General features: G+C 35.5%; 1 pseudogene; it reads right to left on the bottom strand.

Moving 5' to 3' along the window:
* Window positions 1-13821: 13821 nt before the first annotated feature.
* Window positions 13822-22596, bottom strand: part of LOC101275843 (nuclear pore complex protein Nup50-like) — a 66804-nt pseudogene continuing 58029 nt past the window's right edge.

The following is a 22596-nucleotide window of genomic DNA, read 5'->3' as shown; positions in this document are numbered from 1 at the left end:
CAAGAGAAAATCATTGCTGTAATTAACAGGGCAACTCTCCTCAGAGAGGACAGTTATAATGACAATGGAGGTTTTAGAAGATTAACCAATCATTAGGGTGTGAAATGAATTAGCTTCATACGAGACACACTTTAGATTCAAAGACATAAATTGGTTGAAAGAAAAGGATGAAAAAGATATGCCATGCGTATGGTAACAAAATTAAAGATTTTAAAACAAAATTTATTACTAGAGACAATGATGAGTCAATCAAACAAGAACTGCTATATCTAAATACATCAAATATAGCAATTATCAATATAAAGACATATATGCTCCTAACATCAGAGTCCCAAAACAAATAAAGCAAAATCTGACAGAATTGAAGGAGAAATAGAAAAATTCAACAATAATAACTGGAGACTTCCATGTAATTTCAATAATGTACAGAACAACTAGGTAGAAAATTAGCAAAGGAACAGAAGACTTGAACAACACTGTATACTGACTATATTAAACAGACATCTATAGTACACTTCACCCAACAGGAACAGGCTATACATTCTTCTCAAGTGCACATTGAATATTCTGAGTATAGACCATATATCCAGCCATTAAGCAAGGCTAAATAAATTCAAAGGAATTTAAATCATATAAAATATGTTTTGTGATTACATGGAGTAAAATTAGATGTTAATAAATAGAAAGGAATTTTGGAAGATCACAAGTATATGGAAATTAAGCAACGCCCTTCTAAATAAAGATTGGATAAATAAGAAATCACAAGAGAAATTTAAAAATAAATAAGGATTTCCCAGGCTGTCCAGTGGTTAAGACTCCATGTTCCCAATGTAGGGTGCACGGGTTCAATCCCTGGTCAGGGAACTAAGATCCTGCATGCTGTAGCCAAAAAAAAAAAAGACTATGAAATCAATAAAAATTAAGATACAGCATACCCTACAGTTATAGGATAAGGTTCAAGTAATGCTTCGAGAGAAATTTATAGCTCTAAACACCTATATTTTTAAAAGAATAAAATTAATAACTAAAATTTCATCCTTAAGGAATTCAAAATAATGCAAACTAAACCCAAGTTGAAGGAAGAAAAAAAAATAAAGATTAAAGAAGAAATAAAAGAAATAGGAAATAGAAAAAAATGAGAAAAATCAATAAAACTAAAATAGGTTCTTTTAAAAGTCGATAAAATTGGCAAGCCTTTAGTTTGACTCATAAAGTAAAAAAAAAAAAAAAGAGAGAGAGAGAGAAGCTTCAAATTACTACTATGAAGAATGAAAATGGAGACATAAATACCAATGTCACAGTAGAAAAAAAACTAGCAGGCAGGATGGAAGCAAAAGGTTCCATGGTAACCAGGGAATAAAAAAAGTAAGTATAGACTACTCATTTGAGATAATTATTGGTGAAAGAAATTAGTTAATTAGGCAAGAGCTTAGGGAGTGAAGAGTAAAGAAGGGTTTCTGGGAAGAGGGTATATTTTCAAATGTTGTGACTGTTAATTTTATGTGTCAATTTGGCTAAGGGATGCCCAGATTACTGGCAAAACATTATTTCTAGGTATGTCTGCGAGAGTGTGTCAGGAAGAGATTAGCATTTGAATCAGTAGACTGACTAGAGAAGCGTGCTCCCACCAGTGCTGGTGGACATCATCCAATCTGTTGAGGGCCCGAATGGAACAAAGAGGTGGAAAGGAAGTGAAAACTCGCTTTCTCTGCTTGAGCTGAGACATACATCTTCTCCTATTCTCGGACACCACTGTTCCTGGTTCTCAGGCCTTTGGACTCACAACAGGACTCATGCCACTGGGCTCTCTTTCTCAGAACTTTGGACTTAGACTTAGACCATTGGCTTCCCTGGATCGTCAGGCCCTTGGACTAGGACTGAATTACACCACTGGCTTTTCTGGTTCTTCAGCTTGCAGTGGCAGATTGTGGGACTTCTCAACCCCCATAATCACATGAGCCTATTCCTATAACAAATCTCTTATCTGTATCTATGTCTATAGCTATATCCTATTGGTTCTGTTTCTTTGGAGAATCCTGTTAAATACAAATCTTATATTTGGAAGAGAAAAATTAGAACAGTTAAGCAAAATATAAGTGGCAATTTACTGGTTCATTAAATTAGAAAGGATAATGGTGGGGTTGAAATCAAGCATCACTGGTTTTAAGAATTTAAACAAGTTCCTCTGTCTCTCTCTCTTTTACTCTCACTCTCTCACCCTCTTCCTTCTTTCTATTTTTCCATACTGTACTTTGTGGAAGGAAATCACTACGCTATATCACTTAAGAGGTGAGGAGTTATGCTCCACCTCCTTGAGGGCAGAATATCTACATAAATTATTTGTATATCTACTAACCCATGTATATACACATAGCAATAAACATTTCTATATGTAACCATATTCTTCTATATTAAGCTAAACATGAGTTCATACCAATGTTTATTCTGCTTATGTTTTATAATACTACAGAATACCTTGAGATTCAGTTGGACACAGAGGATGGAGAAAGGAAAATGCAGATTCTCATGCTCCAGAGCAGTACTAACCAATGGAAAGTTAATGTGAGCCACAAATGCAAGCCACATATATAGTTCTGAATTTTGTTTGGAATTGACATGCACACACTGCTATATTTAAGGTAGATAACCAACAAGGACCTACTGTATAACACAGGGAACTCTGCTCAGTACTCTGTAATAACCTAAATGGGAAAAGAATTTGAAAAAAATAGATACATATGTATGTATAACTGAATCACTTTGCTGTACACCTGAAACAAACACAACATTGTTAATCAACTATACTTCAATATAAAATTAAAAAAATTTTAAATAAATAAAAAAGTAAAAGGAAATAATTGAAATGAATTTTATAATATTTTAATTTAATCCAGTATATCAAAAATGCTATCACTTCTATATGTGATGGTAGACATAGTTCAAGTGCTCAGTAGCTGCCCGCAGGTAGTAGCTACTGTATAGGACAACATGGCTCCACGGAAAAATAACAATCGAGATCACTTTCCAACAATGCAGAAAGTGAATTGTATCACTGAGAGCATAAAAATGTTTCAGGGCTTTCTTTCACTTTAATTTAAATTTCTTCTCTAGAATCCTACTCTCAGGTCATATGAAATTGTGATCTTAGGATTTGAGATCTTTTATACTGAACTGAAGAGGGGTCCTTTGTTTGTACTTTGTACTCTTAAGGTTAAAGTAATAGGCATTTCATTTGCTTTTTTTGTAGGTTTTTCTTTACCAGTTTATTCTGTTTTACAAGTACTGAAGATGATTGTGAAAAAGATGGTGATGGTGGTATAGTTTTGTAATTGCCTCAAATCTCCCCTCACAAAATGTAAAACAATTAGGATAATAAAACAGAAAATACACAGACAATATCTACAGAAAAACTAAGAATTCCCAGTAACTTCAATATGCAAGTGGGTGAGGACAAAAGAAAGATAACAAGACCATTTCCTATATTAACTATGTAGAAGGAAGTGAAGGAGGACTAGACATTCTGGGGGCTCTAAGAGGTGGAGAACTCCAAAATCAGTGGACCAATTTGAGGCTGGTGGCTGAAACAAATGTGGACTTTTGCAGGCTCAAATTCACAGGTAAGAACAAGACACCCATGGAAGTTCAGATGGTGTTAAATCGGTTGGTTGGCCCCTTATGAACTCTGAAACTTAACCAATTGAAACTCCATTCTAGAAAAACAATCCTGCATTGGGGAAAAACTGCTGAAGATATAATCCAAACTGAGCAAGAAAAAAACACCAGGAAGCAAGGAAAGAGAAAGCCCAGATAAAGGTAAGAGATCTCAGTATGAGGTCATATTTGTGAACTTACATATAACAATGGAAGAGGAAGCTCTAAGTCTTGAAACTGTGCTGTCCTCATCCACCATCCCTTCCTAAGAGTTCAGTTTAAAAAACCAATTAAATATAAGTAGTAGGAATGAACTTAGTTGAATCACTTAAAAAGTTATTGTAGAAAAAGAAACTAATGAATCGATAAAATAAGTGTACATTAGAAAGGTATGCCCATGCAACAAATACATAATTTAACCAAAAATGTCAAATCAAGCTAAAAGAAGTTAAGAAATGCTAGAAGCAATAAAAGATTGACACAAACCAGAATTATAAAAACTCATAAGTGAGAATGTAAGATGAACTGAAAAGGAAGAAAATAAAAGAATTAAAAGAAAAAAAATAACTATAGATTTGAAGACCAAATTAGAAAGAACACTAAAGCATATTAAAATAACAACTAATGTGAAAGATAAAAAGAATATAGAAATAAAATTTAAAACAAGTAATGAAAGAGATGGAAAGGATTTGAGAGAAAGTGCTAGATAGAGGACAGGTAAAGAAGATCTAATATAAGTACACCAGGAGTCACTGAAAGTGAAAATCAAACCAATAGTACAGAATAAATACTAAGCATTACAATTTCAGAAAAAAATTCCTAAACTTTATAAAAGAGCTTAAAACTATATTTAAAAGGTTATGCCACCTACTGGGGGAAATTGACGCAGAACAGCCAATGTTGCAATATATTTTAATAAAACTATTGACCTGAAAACTAAAGGAAAGAATATTTGGAGAATCCAGGCATAAAGACCAAGTCACTTATAATGAAAAAATAAATAGATTGCAGGCCTTTCCAGATCAGTGTTTTATACTAGAATGCAATGGAGTAACATGTGTAAGATTTTAAGAAAAACATTATTAATAAAGAATTTTTTTCAGATCAAATTGATCTTGTATAAATAGACAAACCATGAGGAAAATGAAATAACATAGGAAATATTATTGCTGAATCTACTTGAGAATAAGCTTCAAATAATCTACTTGAGAATAATAATCTACTTGAGAATAAGCTTTAAAACACAAAAATGACCAGAAATGCACTGGCATAAAGGACTGGTTATGGCCATAGAATCTACATTTACCTGTAGAACAAAGACTAGATAATGATTTTCAGGGAGATGGAATAGTATATGATAGTTATATTCTCTGACAAGGTAGTAACAGTGCAACTACAACAATGTTGTAATAATTGGGACTGTATATAAAATGTAGAACAAGCTCAGTGATTTCAAGTATGTTGCTTGAGATTAGACCACTGGAGATGGAGAGGAGTAGAAGATAGTACTAGCTCATTTTTCTCCTGCATGGGGGGAACAGATTAATGGTCTCTAAAAAGAGGGTGGGTATGAAGAATACTGTATAAAAGAATTAATATACAGGGAGTTATTAAGACAAGAAAATAAACCTTTCTAAATATATGATAAAACAAAAAGTAAGAACAAATATATGAAATTGCATTTAAAAGTATATTTATATAGGGCTTCCCTGGTGGCGCAGTGGTTGAGAGTCCATCTGCCAATGCAGGGGACACCGGTTCATGCCCCAGTCCAGGAAAATCCCACATGCCATGGAGCGGCTAGGCCCGTGAGCCATGGCCGCTGGGCCTGCGCGTCCGGAGCCTGTGCTCCACAACAGGAGAGTCCATAACAGTGAGAGGCCCACGTACAGCAAAAAAAAAAAAGTATATTTATATAAACATGTAAATGTATATATATATGAATATATAATCATATAAATATAGTATATTCATCATATAAAATAATGAAATACAACATTGCAGAACTAAAGCCAAACACATTAATTTTGTCAGCAAACATAAATTGGCAAAACATAGCTATCAAAAGAAAAGGATGTTCAAATTTGTCAACAAAGCAAAATCCAAAAATATGCTATTTACTAGAGATATACCTACAACCAAGAAATTCATAATGATTAAAATGACAGGATGAACAGATATATACCACCATAAAAATATAAAGAAAGCAAAGTTGGAAATTTTTAAATCTAGTGAGATAGCAATCAGAACATTAAAAAAGGCAAAGAAGGATATTTTCTAGTGCTAGTAGCTACGATTTACAACAGAGATTTAATTACTGATATTTATGCATCCAATAGTAAAGAAATTTCATAAGGAAAAAAACCACATGAGTTTGCTGGATAGACAAAAACACAGCTATAATAGGAGATTTTAATATACACCTTTAGGATTGTCATGCCTTCTTTGAGAATTGATCCCTGTATCATAATGTATCCTACTTATCCTTGATAATCTTTATTGTTCTAAAGTCTACTTTGTATGAAATTAATACAACTACTCAAACTTTCCTTTTGTTAGTGCTCTCACATTAGCCTAAACTCAGTTTTCAGCAGTTCATTAAAAAATTCTACCTTAATCTTTCTACCAAATTAGATGGCATTCTATCTGAGGCAAGCAAATGCATGGATCTTGTTTCTTGTTACAGGTGCCTCTACAAATTTCAGGTAAGCTGTCTAACCTGCAACTTTATTTCTCTGGTGGGTGCAAGAAAAGTCATTAATTTGTAGTTTGCCTAGGTTTTCATTTTGTTAGGATAGAAGTGATGCTCTTTCCAGCTCTGTATATCTCTGAGGTGAAAGTGGAAGCACTCTACTAGGTTTTTTATTTGACTTTAGTGAGATTAGACATCTGATTCGTATGTCTGACAATATGCACGCAACTCTACTTACTCAACAAAGGAGACTTTGGAAGGAGTTAATAAATAATATCCCTTCATCAGGCAAAACCAGGATGCTGAGAGGCTCACCTAGATGCTTATCAAGCACCCCTGTGCCTTAACCTATGTTTGGACTATTTAAAAGCAGAAAAATCCATTCTTGGTGTTTTCTGGCACAGTATCTTTTCTCCCAACTGGAAATGTGGTTGTCTCTATTATCTGCTCCTTCGTGACCTGGATGGTACATGAGTTGTTAGACAGGAAGTTACTTGGTCTTTTTTGTATTTTCCCATCTCCCTTTCTCTGTCATTTGCACATTGAAATTCTGAAAACTTTCTTTCTGTTCACAGATTTTCATGGAAACTGAACATTTGAAGGGACTCAGAGATAATGTATTTCAACTCTTCATTTAGGGATAGGAAAAGGAAGCCTAGGGAATCAAAATGACTCTAGTTTTACAGAAAGAAGAATTGTTGTCATATTACCAGTGATCCAGTTCTCTTTAAAGAGTTCAAATAATCAGATAGCAGACAGCCCACAAACTGCTATTTAGTATTTATATTTTAAAACATGGTCAGTGAATAAGCATGAAGAAGAAGAAAAAGTATGAAGCATAAGACATGTTAACACCTAGTCTAGCCTGTTGGCTACATGGTTAAAGTACTTCCAAAAATTATCTAAGAGTTTATAAATTTCATCCAATTTTAACATAACTTTTCTTCTATTTGAAAAATATTCTCTTATATTTAAGCATCCTTTCTATTCACAAGCATTTAAAATAGATTTTTATGTGTTGTTTTCACAGTATAACATGCTGAGACATCCATAGCTTATTTTTTAAAAATCTAAAAATACTCCTTTTTGAATTTGTCAATATGCTCTCGAGGTGGTTACAACCATGATTTTATAAGTTAATGGCTATGTGAGCATTTCTATAATTTTGCCTGGCTTCTCCAGATATCTTTATTTTCTCTTCAATATATTATCTCCTGGGCTTTACATACAGTGTGGCAATTAACATTTTTTAATAAAATAAATAAAAATGATTCAGCCTCCCAGCATTCCTACTTCTATTTTTGGTTGTATCAGAGTACATATTTCATAAAGTTTTTTTTGTGTGTGTTTGTTTTTTTGTTTTTGCGGCACGTGGGCCTCTCACCGCTGTGGCCTCTCTCTTTGCGGAGCACAGGCTCCGGACACGCAGGCTCAGCGGCTATGGCTCACAGACCTAGCCGCTCCGCGGCATGTGGGATCTTCCCGGACCGGGGCACGAACCCGCGTCCCCTGCATCGGCAGGCGGACCCTCAACCACTGCGCCACCAGGGAAGCCCCTTCATAAAGTTTTTACAGAGCTAACCCCAAAATAAAGAAAATATGAAGTTTACTACGTAAGTAATCATTTTCAGTCACTTTCATAGCTACATTATGAATAGTTAATATGGATTTCCTTTGTTTTATTGCTAGATTTCATAACACCTCGGCTGGAAACTATCAAAGTAATAAAAAAAGGAAAATAAGCATTAGATAATTAGGTTTACATGGGATTAAATTTTGGTGGCACAATTTAATGAGGGACCTCAAATTCATGATGAACGTTTAGTTGGCCCCTCTTCTTTCAGCCAAGCATCTTACGTGATTGGTTTAATAACACTCAGTGTTTAAATGTTATAGGATGTGAATAAATTTGATGATTTGAGAGTGTAAGGCATAAAATAGATTTTGATTTACTTGCACCCCATTATTTTGATTAAATTTTCCATGAAACTACACAGTTTTAAGTTTTGGGGAGCTTGGGTAAATTTTTGCAGAGTAACATACAAAAATATTTAGATAAATATTGCAAAATTCAGCTAACTCTGTGGTTCCTTGACTACACTGTGTCAAAAATTTAGATCGTTTGAAATTGTTAGCTGGTTCAGTGAAATTTCCATTCCAATATTTGGCAGATTGTGAATTCAAGTTTGACTGGCTTTGTCTTATTTTATATTTTGTCACTGGTTAGTTGCCATAGATCAAAAGGAGACTGAATTAGGAATAACTTAAAGTGTAAGGACAGTCAGCAGAAAACACATGAAAAATCATGATTCTATTATTTCAGATAACTGGGGCAAAGTATGAAAAAACAAAATTCTTGAATTTTGCTTTAGCCGTTAATTTTACTTTCTTGTTTTGCACTTGGCTTTGCCAAACTATCTTAACCCAAATTACTATCAGAGTGAACAATTAACTTCAGATGACTTGCATGTTGTTTTTAAATTATTTTTTTATCAGGTCGAAAACACAGAGACATATAAAGAAAAAGTAACAACCATGTGACCACCAGTCAACTTTATCAGATCTGAGTCTTTTGTCATGTTTGCTTTAGATTTTGCAAGCAATTAAACATTAGAGATAATACAAAGTTATCATTCCAGAAACCAGTGGACCCCAGACAGTACACATCTAAGGACTAGCTCAAAGACAAGAGACCACTACCATCTCCCTCTCTACCACTAAGGTTCCCTTGTTCACTTATACCCAAAACTATCTAAAGGAAGGTGTAGAGGAATGACGATGATGTTAAAAGACAAATTATTACCAAAGTGACTATTGAAAATATCAGCTCAGATTAGGTTTAAAAACCAGAATGTATGAGTTCCTTCTTTCTCCAGCTAAAAAATTTGTGAGTATTTGTGAAGCAGAGATCAGCTTTATCCAAATAATGTAACACATTTTCCTCTACATGTCTGAATTGCAGTAAAAAAACATGCACATACATATAAAATCTATATATATATACACATATATTTATATATACACATATATATGCATAGATATAAATTAAATCAACTACTTTGCATTAAGTAACAGAATATTTAACTTGTCAGAGTCACACAATTTTCCATTTATGGAATAGGTATGTTTTTAATTATTAATGCGAATATATCACAATAAAGCAATTTTTTAATACTATGAAATTGCAATGCGCTAAACACCTAACCAAATAATAATGGAAGAGGGTAATGTCCATTTGAAATGGAATACTACTCAAGTAGTAAAATGATTATGAAATAAAAGTCTTATTATGTCTTTGAAGAATTCCCATTTTAAAATATAGCCTCAGGGTGTTTCTTTTCTTTGTTTGATTTTCACTGACTGAAATAATTTAACAGGAAGACAGGCATGCATGACTGTTATTCTGCTTCTTTGGAAATTCAGTGACTAATATGCTCCGGACGAGATAATGCTTTGCAATGGAAAATGGCATTGAGGAAACAAATTAATTACATTCTTGAATGGATGTGGATTTTTGCACCAAAAAATTTAGATAAATGTTGATCACATTCACTTACTTATATAAACTATTATCAGTAGTATAGTATTAATGCACAAACTGATTTTCCAGGAAATTGTCATGAATATGTGTTTGAATTCAGTTTTGTGTCATATTTATTCCCTAAAATAATTTCTATATCTCATCACCTTGATCTGCTGCTTAGTGCTACAAAAACCTAAGCTGTGGCCTCCAACAATATGTGTACAAGGATACTTAATATAACATTACTTGCAAGGGCAAAAAACTGGAAACAATGTGAATACCCTTCAGTATGGAAATAGTTGAATAAATTATTATATATCTCTACTAAGTATGAAACTAGACATTAGAAGAATAATTTAGAACTCATACACTCTAACCCATGGAATATCCAAAAATATTGTTAAATCAAAAGCATAAGTTGCAACAAAATGTGCATAATATATATGAGTTATCTCAGGATTTTTTTAAAACATGATTTGAATGTTTTCCTTCCTTTACTTGACTTGAAATCATTCAAACAATATTGAAAGTATCTGATCATTAACAAGCTGATAGAATTTCCCTACAGAACCATCTCGACCTAGTATGTGTTGAACGTTCGTTGGGTGGGTGAGCTTTTCTTTCTCTATATTTTCTGCGGTAATTAATCTGTTTAGATTTTCTGTCTTTCCCAAGGCCAATTTTGATAAGTTGTACTTTTCTGGGAATTTCTCCATTTCATCTAGAGTTTCAAATTTACTTGCAAAGTTGTGCAAATTAGTCTCATCATTTTAAAAATTTTCTCTTTTTTGATAGTTATTTTCCACTTGTCATTTTTAATTTTGTGTATTTGTGTCTTATTTTTATGTTGGTAGTATAGCTAGTGGTTTGTTTGTTTCATTGGTAGCCTCCAAAATGAATTTTCTTTCAGCAAAGTATTTCCATAAACAAAATGGATATTTTTCAAATAATTTCCATTTAGATTTATTTATTAGATCTACTATTTTTCTATTTCCAAATTCATTAATTTCTATGTTTATACTTACTAATTTCTTCTGGTTTTTGATTGTTCTCTTCCTACTTTAATTTGTTAAGTCATTAATTTTATTATAGTGTATAATAGTTACTTGAATATATTGCTGATTCTAGAACTGAGGCAGTGAAACTATGAGGTGAGCCTGGAGTATCTCGTAGTGCCACAAAGGAATGAAGTATTCAAAAGAAAAAATGATGGGGTGGTGTCAAATAGATACAAGAGCCAATCTGAATGAGATTCTAGTGGCCAAAGAATTTGAGCAATAAAATAAATAACAATAGCATTGTTTTATAACCCAAAGTATAAAATAAATATATATGAGTACATACTGGTATAAATAAATAATTTTAATAAATAAATGAGGAGAAAGGGATAGTTTTATTTTTTACAAAAGAATTCCAAATACTGTATATAGATATTACTCTTTCTAGGAGTGGAGCTTAATAACGACCCCCTGGAATGTGAAATGGACCTAGTCATGCACTTCCAAAGGATACAGGCAGGAAAAAATAGTAGCCATGCAGTGGAGAAATCTGACAAACACAACCTTAACCGAGTGATCAAGGTTAATATTATCAATATCATGTTGATACCATATACTCCTAAATATATATATGTGATGAGATGGGTGCTTCTTTTCTGTGGTATTCTTCCAAAATCCACAAACCCAGTCCTCATGAGAAGAACATTAGACAAACCCTAATGAGAAACATTATATAAAATACCTGACTAGCACTGTTCAAAAATGTCAGATCATAAAAAATAAAGGAAGACTGAGAAGTTGTCACAGACCGAAGGAGACTAAGGAGACATCACAGCTAAAGGAAATGTATTATCCTGGATTGGATTCTGGAAATTAGTGGAAAAATGATTAAATAATTGGTTAATAGTAATGTACCAATGTTGATTCCTTAATTTGGACCAAAAGCACTATGATACATAAGATGAATACGATAGACTCAGTGGCTTATAAACAATAGAAATTTAGTTCTCTCAGTTCTGGAGACTAGGAAGTTCAAGATCGAGGTGTCAGCAGATTCTGTGCCTGGTGAGAGCTCCCTTCCTGGCTCACAGACTGTAGTCTTCTCACTGTGTGCTTGCATGGCAAAAGGGTGAAGGAGTTCTCCGGGTTTTTTTAATAAGGGCACTAACCCCATTCATGAGGGTTCCACCCTCATGACCTAATAACCTCCCAAAGACCTGCCTCCTAATTCCATCATATTAGGAGTTAGGATTTCCCCTCATAATGAATTATGAGGGGATACATTCAGTCTATCACCGATGTTAACACTAGGGGAAACAAAGTAAAAAGTATATGAAAACTGTCTATGTTATCTCTGTAACTTTTCTTTATATCTAAAATTATTTCTAAGTAAAAATTTTAAATCTAGAATGGGTTGCAATGGCTTAAGTAAAATATAGCTTTGTGAATTCAGCCAATGGAAATTCAGATATTAATCCATAGTTTCTTCATTAAGTTATTTATTCATAAATATGTATTGATAATTTAGTGTATGAATAGCATTGTGCTAGGTTATGGATTCTAAAATGACCAAGTTAAAATCCTCAAGGCAACTCATCATCCTTAATAGATATGCTCAGATTCTGTCAAATAAACTTTTGAGGTTTAATTAGGGACAGGGGATTATTTTTGAAAATGTAAGGGAAAAACTGACTCTAAGAGACAGATGCAATACCTGAGTCTTCAGAGAAATCCAACTATTTTTATGTCTTTTAATATGATCTTTTTATTGATGAATTCAAACTACTCTAGCCTTTTAAAATTATTTGATCAGGCAAATATTACTGTCAGAAACTAGCTCAAATCAAAATTATCATGTAACCAGTTAAACTCATTGCATTTGAATATTAATTTCTGCCAATCCATAATCTAATCGTTTCAAAATAATCTGTTTTTTACCAAGCCTAATGATTTCTCAAGGAATTAAACACTTGGGAACACATTACAACGTGTTTTGCTGGGTGCAAACTAGCCCTTTAAATCTGTATTTTTCAAAACATTTATAGTGGCCTATGGGTCAGCCATGATATTTTTAAGTATTTCATAATGAAATAGATAGAATATAATAGAGTACAATACAATATAATACAAAATGGGAATAACCAAATGGCATTTAATACAATAAAGATAAATATTGTTTTGTAAAATTTGTTTCAACTTAGATGTATGTGTGGGGTGTGTGTGTGTGTTTGTGTGTGTGTTATGTCCGGATGTAAAATATATTTCTTATATATGGATCAAGAAAAAACAGTTCAAATCTTCTGCTCTTATGCTTTTTTCAGTGTTGTTCCAGGACCAGAGACATAGCATATAGGTCTTATAAGAGGAGTCTTAACAATAAGCAACATGAAGGTAAAGAAAATAAAAAACATCTTCCTTGGGGAATCGGAAAAGGCTTTTTGAAGGAGGTGAGATTTGAACAGAATTCTGAAGAACTCATAATTACATACAAGAATCCCAATAGGTCGACATACTAGGAAAATGATACTTACTATAGGGTGGCTGGAAAGATGAAGACAAATGCTTCACGTGAATCAGAATCATCTAGACGCTTGTCAAAATGCAGATTTGGGGGCCTTGCACCCAGATATTCTGATTCAATAGATCCGGAGTGTGACCAAGAAATCTGCATTTTTAATAAGCACCTGCTCCATAAAAACACTCCCTGGGATTCTGATTCATGGGCTCCAAACACCCTGCTAGCTTAGAGAAACGAAATTTACAAGAGGTCGTTTAGGACAGTTTGACTGAAATAAAGTGAGGGTCCATAAAGGAAAATTTTAGAAGAATAAGCTAGAAAGCCAGATTGAGCTGTGTTGTAAAGGGCTGGCTATTTCGATTTAAAGAGTGTGCACTTTACCTCAAAGCCATAGAGAATAATTTTTGTGGAACTGAGAGACACCACCTACAATGATTAATTTGATGTTGGTATTAAAAGAAAGATAAATTGAAAGTGGAAAATTGGTCATAAGCATGTTGAATGTCTGAGTTAAAAGACCTGGCTTATTGCAGAGGAAGAGCAAATTTTGCACACTGAGAGTATCTTGATTTTTACATAAAATATCAAGTTAAGTAAAGTAATAAATTTTCAGATGATAGACTTAATCAGAATGTTTAACCACATATATCAGGTACATCCATGACCACTAAAAGAACAGCTAATATTTTGTTCCGATCGGAATTCAGCATATTATGCTGTCCCTGAGATTTAATAACAATGTTGTCCCCTGCGAAACCTCACTCTGTAGCCTTGAAAATAATAATCCATTTTATTCCTAACAAAGGAAAACATTCGGCAATTTTTGATGCATTAAGTTTCAGCAGAATTGACATTAATTTTCAAAATAAACCACCTTTGTATTAGAGAATAATAATTCGTTCCTCATTATATCCGTAATGTTTTCATTTAGCCTTAAGTATGCATAAATACAATCTCCAATTTCTGCTTATTTTATCTAAATTATGTGTTTCTGGTAACAAATCTTGCTTGTTCAAAAATGAAAATAAATTAGCATTAATTTTCATATCCTTGAATCCTGATATCTATCTATAAAGTCACTATAATAATCTATTTACTATGGTCTCTGCTCATTTGGAAGAATATAAACGTGTTTCTTCTGCAATGTGAACAACTCAAAAAAAAAAAAAAAACAATGGAAATGAAGCCCAGGTGAACTTCAGAATGTGCTAGATTTTTTTTTTAATTTTACTTTTTCACAAAGAAAACTGCATGGGGATGCCTGGAGGCCAGGGTTGTCTTTATAAGGAAATTGAACTTTAAGGAAAAACAGATTTGACCTCAAGCTACACATGCATAGATGGAACTTGGCAAACTTTCCCGTGGTCTAATGATTCTGGGAGTAAACAGGGTGCATGCATCCCCACCAAATGGCATCGTGCAGTCAGAATACAATAGGACTCCTTCCTCTACAAGCCTCAAGCTGAGTAAAACAACACATTTTCAGATTATAGACTTAATCAAAACACTTAACCACAGATGGCAGGCACATCTATGACCACTAACACAATTGCTAATATTTTGTTCTAAGAGCCTACACTGGGTTCTGTTTCTCTAAAGCACACTTATTTTAATCATTAGAACTAAATTTGATTGTTAGAATTTCAAAGCCACAATTCAGATTAGAGTTTACAAAAGCAGCTCTCTAATTATTCAAGCACAATAACCACTGATGTCTCGTGTTGGAAGTGACTTTACAGCTAAATTGAGAGTCTTAATATTAGGAGTGTTTTCTAAAATCAACTTATATACCATACAGTCTTTGCTTTTGAATTTTTAAATGCTTATAGGATATACACTATACTAAAGGCCAAATTTACTTCTATTAATAAACTGTGTCTATGGGGTTGCTTAAGCTAAATGTCTATGGCAGCATTTATTAAATTTATGTTTATTAAATGCCTGGCATTGTACTAAGTGCTCTCTATATGATCACACAAACATACCTAGAAGAGGAGTGCGATTGTTACATATGAATGAAAGCAAACTTAACCTGCCCATGGTAACACAGCTAGTAAACTGCAGATTTGAGATTGAAAACCAAGCAGTCTGGCTCCAAAGCCCATGATCTTAACTGAAATAAATATTATAAATATTTATTGATGAATATCTAAAGAAATCATAGCTTTAAAGGATCCATCCCTATGTGTTCTGATTACCTTTCGCTACTGAGCCAAAATAGAAGGTAGAAATGAGAAGCTATTTTCCTCTGCAAGTTCCCATTTGAAAGTCATAAAGGAAATGTTTTTCGGATGACTTCTGCTCTATTATTGCACATTATCAACTGGATCACATTTCCTATTACTTTGCAATTTATTTGCTATATTTAGTTGCAATTGGTCATTAGTCTACTTTGCTGGGTAAGTTGAATTCTCTAAGTAGGGTTTTAAAAAGTACTAAAGAGGGCTTCCCTGGTGGCGCAGTGGTTGAGAGTCCGCCTGCCGATGCAGGGCAGGGGACGCGGGTTCGTGCCCCAGTCCGGGAAGATCCCACATGCCACGGAGCGGCTGCGCCCGTGAGCCATGGCCGCTGAGCCTGCATGTCCGGAGCCTGTGCTCCGCAACGGGAGAGGCCACGACGGTGAGAGACCCGCGTACCGAGAAAAAAAAAACAAAAAACATTCAGCAGTATATTTCCTAAATTGGTGTCTGCAGCTGTGCTTCTGATTTGCTATAGGTTTTAATGCAGGGTACATATACCCTTCTCTTTTAAATTCATTTTCTTATAAAATAGTTTATAGTTTTTGGAGTAAAAAGGATCTCCTTTTACTTGAGTAATTACTATTTTGGGCGGTTCATCATCCCTTCCTTTATCTCTACCTTTGCATTCATTTCTGCCATTTTCTGCTTGGCTCACCAATGTTTTAGTGAAAAAATGGTGAAGAAACTGGTTTACTCTGTGGAATATTTTTGCCAAAAAAGCTGGTTTGCCAAGGGAAAATAAAAATCCAGTCAGGGGGCCAAAGCTTAACAAGCCTAAAACAGAGGCATCAATCTTCTTGCAAAAGCATCTATTGCTCCTAGCAATGGGTCCATTTTCTTTTCAGACACAGACTTCACTTTCTTTTCAGATGTAGCTTTAGTTTTGCTGTCATGAAACAAAAATGATGGTTCTTGCTGTAATTTGTTTGAACCAAATAGGGAAAGAGACTGTGTTTCAACCAACATTTTGTTAGTTCCATTTTGATCATTATTACTGCTACTGTTCCCATGTTTAATGTCTGCTAAATATTTCTTACAGTCTTTAAAGATAGGTGCCAGATCAGAGTGGGTTTGTGTCACATGCTTCACTATCCAATCATGAAGAAAAAGTTTAACACAGCCGACTTCTTATTACTAGCATTCCATTGGTATGCTTTATCCCAATAAAGACAGGAAAAGGGCCATTAGTTTTGGGATTTGAACACTTTTTCTCACCTTTTGAAGTAATAGAATCAAAGGCTACCTTGGTCCATGTCCCAGTCTTTGGACTATTGAGGGAAGGGGCACTAATTACTGCTCTTTCCATTTGACAGTCCTTGTGAAGGTTGAACTCCAGTGCCTTTACCAAATCCAGAAAACTGTCCTCCTCCAGAAAGTACAACCAAACCGTTGAAACATTTAAAAGCCCCTTCACTATCAGATTGAAATTTAACCTTCCTACACTTTGCTTTTTTTCATGACTCTATTCCTCAAGACTTCCTCACTGACCACAGAGGATGCTGCCACATCTTCTGCTTTGTCATCTTGATCCCAATTTCTGTTTATTCCTTCTTTGTGATTCTTTTGGCAGGCCCAAGGTCACAATAGAGGAGCTCGAGTCTGAGGTAGATGCTGGTCTCCTGGAAGAGCGTTTCGTTGCTCCCAGTGAATTTCTAGGGCTCATGCTATTCTGAAAACTTCATGGTTATTAAGCCCAGAGTCTCAAACACTGCTTTTCCCAGGGGCCTCATCGCTATGTTCCGGAGTGAAGAGGAGACCATCTCCCACTTCACTAAAGACCACTGTAGTTAACAGTGCCAAGCTCTGGGCTGCCATCTTGTAACTACAAGGGCATTTTATATTTTTTAGTTACTAAATCTGGCAACCCTATACCGAGCGGTGAGATATTTCAGGGAAAGGATGAAAGACATAGTCAAGACTTAGCAGATCGACATTACTAGAAGGAACTAAGAGGAGAGTCTTGTTTGTAGGGAGATATAATCAAGATCCCTGCATGCTGGTGGTACCCATGGTTCGGTTCCCCTTGAAACCCCTAGATAAGGGAAAATCACCTGGAAAAAAAGGTATTTTTGTGTACTGAACTATGTATCCTGAAAGCAACTATTTTGAAACAGTGTTCCTGGAAGTGGCAATATTAAGTGTTTTCCCCTGAACAGAAATAAACACTCTTGAAAAAGTTTAAGTTACATTTCAAAAAATATGAGTTTGTGACTGTAAATTTTAACCTGTGACAGTTGCCTCTTTGAGACGTGTTGCCAGTGCCAAGATATATTATCAGGGTTGCATATAGCAAGAGAATGGGAGCAGGGGCACCCCTCACACAGCAAAGGATAGTGCCTTTGTTTCTGTGACAGTGACCACTGCAGTTCCCTGGATACTAACCCACCTCTTCCCCAGAAGAGCCAGGGATAGCAAGACTTGTGTTCATAATTTCTTTATTTAAAAAAAAAGAATTGTCTTATCAAAATAATATCCCTATTTTTAATGAGAAAAAGTAAATAGTCCTAAAATCTTATTTAAAAGAAAAAATAGCAATACCTTGCTTTACAGTTCCTCATCCAGACCCCCACTACCTAAAATTTAACTGAGACCTTTTCTTTGTCATTTGCTTCTATTCTGACTACAAGTTTCTACCTTTTCTGTTCTTCTACACTCATTCAAGTGGGGTTTGTGGAAGATCTTCAGATAAATATGTGTGTCTTCAATACAAAGTCTGGAAGTCTGATTTTCTTTATAATTCTTCACGGTGGCTAACACAGTGATCTATCCAAAAGGACAAATCAGTAAACAAAACTGAATGTTACTGAGCACATAGAAGGAAACAGCTGCTCTGAAAAACAGAAACTGGCAAATTCCCATTGGTAAATCTGTTTTTAGTGATGACCAAATACCTGTGGTCTGGATCTGCTGCACATCAGTGTTCTTGTAGTTCTTCAACCATGTGTAAATAGTCTCCAAAATTATTGGGAGATCCACAAGAGCATCAGAGCACATGCATGAAATCGGTGGCCACTGCCAATTTTTCAATGCCATGTCTCTCTCTTTTACTAAGCAATAGAGTCACAAGGTCTTTCCTCTGTGTGCTCATGGAGAGAGCGATTTCTGATGTCTTTTCCTCTTCTTATGAAAACTTCTTATGAGGACACAATTCCTGTGGAATTAGGGCCACATTTAACCTCATTTAAATGACCTCATTTAATCGTAAATACCTCCATATAAAGCCCTATCTCAAAATACGGTCAAATTGGGGGTTAAGGACTTCAACATATGAATGCGGATGGGCACAATTCAGTTCATAACAAACAAAAATCATCTAAATAAATATTCAGTGGTTACATGTTATGTATATTAAAAAGTATATTTAATGCTCAGGGGGAAAGTCTGGGAAAGTTGAAAGCAGGAGTTAAACAAAGACACAAATTTTCAGTTTTCCCTCAATTTCACTTGAAAATAAAAGCATGACTTTAAATATGTCATTGCAAGGCAGGAGAACCAGCTCTGTAAATCTGGATATTACATTTCAGTTAGTAAATATCTCTTCTAAAAGGAGGTATACTTATCAGTTGCTATCTAGTTTATAGAAATTTACTAAAAATAGGTCAGACAATTATTTGAACCTGGAGATTATATAACCTCAGCATCCTCTCCCCACAGATTAATTGCAACTCTGAATGTACAAAACTTGAATAAAATGTTAACAGTAAGCCTACTTCCTTTAGGAATTTATTATATTACTGGAAATTATGCAAATAGCTTTCCCCAAATTTTTTTCAGAAAATATTTATTGACAAACCTCATGGAATTGTCTCAACTATTTCCATGGCTGTTAATTTCTCTTAAAGTCTGCATCAGTTTATTACTGTACTTCCTATTTGTGCAGGTTGTCATACTGATGAAAAGAATAAAAATAGCTATTGCACTTATTTATTTGGTTTTTGTTGTTGTTGTTGTTTTTGTCTGCAGCATGTGGGATCTTAGTTCCCTGACCAGGGATCAAACCTGCATCCTCTACAGTGGGAGTGCAGAGTCTTAACCACTAGACCACCAGGGAAGTCCTTTTCTGCACTTATCTGTAATGGTGGAAGTTTTGTTGCATGGAAAGGACCAGATTTATCATTAAGTTTCAGGATACTTTTAAACAGAATTCAGTCTAGAAATAATATGGGGGAAAAGTGTTTCTTTTGAAATTATGACAAAAAGCTCATAAAATAATTATATCATTATATTACATAAGTATGAAACATGTGACCATATGGAATCATTCATAAGCAGAGAAAGTGGGTCCAGAGGGTGGCTGAGGGATTTGAAGGGTGTATGGCAGGAACAGGGTCCAGTGGGGCCTGCTGCTGATTTGCTAAGCAGAGAAGGGATCAGTCTCCAGTAACAGACTCATGTTATTCCAATTGCCCAGAAGAGATCCAAGGAGAGAACTGTGGTTGGCTGCATGAACACAGCCTGAAGGGGGCTAATGCACCACAGCTAGCCAGGAGGGAGTCCGGGAAAATGTCTGGAACTGTCTAAGAAGCAAGAGACCATTGTTTCAGGGTGCACGAGGAGAGGGGATTCAGAGCACTGCCTAAATGAGCTCCAGAGAAGGGCGCGAGTCGCGGCTATCAGCGCGGACCCCAGAGACGGGCATGAAACGCTAAGGCTGCTGCTGCAGCCACCAAGAAGCCTGTGTGCAAGCACAGGTCACTATCCACACCTCCCCTCCTGGGACCCTGTGCAGCCCGCCACTGACAGGGTCCCGTGATCCAGGGACAACGTCCCCGGGAGAACGCACGGCACGCCTCAGGCAGATGCAATGTCACACTGGTCTCTGCTGCCGCAGGCTGGCCCGACATTCCGTACCCCTCCCTCCCCCCGGCTGGAGTGAACCAGAGCCCCCTAATCAGCTGCTACCTTAACCGCCTCCTGTCTGAGCAAAGAACAGATGCCCTCAGGCAACCTACATGCAGAGGCGGGCCAAATCCAAAGCTGAACCCCAGCAGCTGTGCGAACAAAGAAGAGAAAGGGAAATCTCTCCATGTAGCTCCAGGAGCAGCAGATTAAATCCCCACAATCAACTTCATGTACGCTGCATCTCTGGAATACCTGAACAGATGATGAATCATCCCAAAATTGACGCGGTGGACTTTGAAAGCAACTGTAGACTTGGGGTTTGCTTTCTGCATCTAATTTGTTTCTGGTTTTATGTTTATCTTAGTTTAGTATTTAGAGCTTATTATCATTGGTAGATTTGTTTATTGATTTGGTTGCTCTCTTCCCTTTTTGTTTTTTTAGTGTATATATATATATTTTTCCTTTTTCTCCTTTTGTGTGTATGTATATGCTCCTTTATGTGATATTGTCTGTATAGCTTTGCTTTTACCGTTTGTCCTAGGGTTCTGTCTGTCCATTTTTTGTTTGTTTGTTTGTTTGTTTTAGTATAATTTTTAGTGCTTGTTATCATTGGTGGATTTGTTTTTTGGTTTGGTTGCTCTCTCTTTCTTTTTATTTTTTTATTTTTAAAAATTCTTTTATTTTTTATTTTAATAACTTTATTTTATTTCATTTTTTTTCTTTCTTTTTTCCCCCTTTTCTTCTGAGCCAGCTGGCTGACAAAGTCTTGGTACTCCAGCAGGTGTCTGGCCTGAGCCTCTTAGGTGGGAGAGCAGAGTTCAGGAAATTGGACCATCAGAGACCTCCTGGCCCCACATAATATCAAATGGCAAAAGCTCACCCAGAGATCTCCATTGCACGCTAAGACCCAGCTCCACTCAACAACCAGCAAAGTACAGTGCTGGACACCCTAGGCCAAAAAACTAGCAAGACAGGAACACAACCCCACCCATTAGCAGAGAGGCTGCCTAAAATCATGATAAGTTCACAGACACCAGAAAACACACCACTGGATGCAGTCCTGCCCACCAGAAAGATAAGATCCAGCCTCATCCACCAGAACACTGGCACCAGTCCCCTCCATCAGGAAGCCTACACAACCCACTGAACCAAACTTAGACACTGGGGGAAGACACCAAAAACAATGGGAACTACCAACCTGCAGCCTGCAGAAAGAAGACCCCAAACACAGTAAGTTAAGCAAAATGAGAAGTTAGAGAAATACACAACAGATAAAAGAGCAAGGTAAAAACCCACCAGACCAAACAAATGAAAAGGAAATAGGCAGTCTACCTGAAAAAGAATTCAGAATAATCAGAGTAAAGATGATCCAAAATCTTGGAAAGAGAATGGAGAAAATACAAGAAACGTTGAACAAGGAACTAGAAGAACTAAAGAGCAAACAAACAATGATGAACAACACAATAAATGAAATTTAAAATTCTCTAGAAGTAATCAGTAGCAGAATAAATGACGCAGAAGAACAGATAAGTGACCTGGAAGATAAAAGAGTGGAAATAACTACTGCAGAGTGGAATAAAGAAAAAAGGATGAAAAGAATTGAAGAGTCTCAGAGACCTCTGGGACAACATTAAATGCACCAACATTCAAATTATAGGGGTCCCAGAAGAAGAAGAGAAAAAGAAAGGGACTGAGAAAATATTTGAAGAGCTTATAGTTGAAAACTTCCCTAATATGGGAAAGGAAATAGTCAATCAAGTCCAGGAAGCACAGAGTCCCATATAGGATAAATCCAATGAGAAACACGCCAAGACACATATTAATCAAACTATCAAAAGTTAAATACAAAGAAAAAATATTACAAGCAGCAAGGGAAAAACAACAAATAACATACAAGGGAATCCCCATAAGTTTAACAGCTGATCTTTCAGCAGAAACTCTGCAAGCTAGAAGGGAGTGACAGGACATAATTAAAGTGATGAAAGAGAAACACCTACAACCAAGATTACTCTACCCAGCAAGGAGCTCATTCAGATTCGATGGAGAAATTAAAACCTTTACAGAGAAGCAAAAGCTAAGAGAATTCAGCACCACCAAACCAGCTTTACAACAAATCCTAAAGAAACTTCTCT

Source organism: Orcinus orca, chromosome 12 (genome assembly GCF_937001465.1).
Source record: "Orcinus orca chromosome 12, mOrcOrc1.1, whole genome shotgun sequence".
Taxonomy (NCBI): domain Eukaryota; kingdom Metazoa; phylum Chordata; class Mammalia; order Artiodactyla; family Delphinidae; genus Orcinus; species Orcinus orca.
The sequence above is the reverse complement of the archived record's forward strand: the minus strand, read 5'-3'. Positions and strand labels throughout refer to the sequence as shown.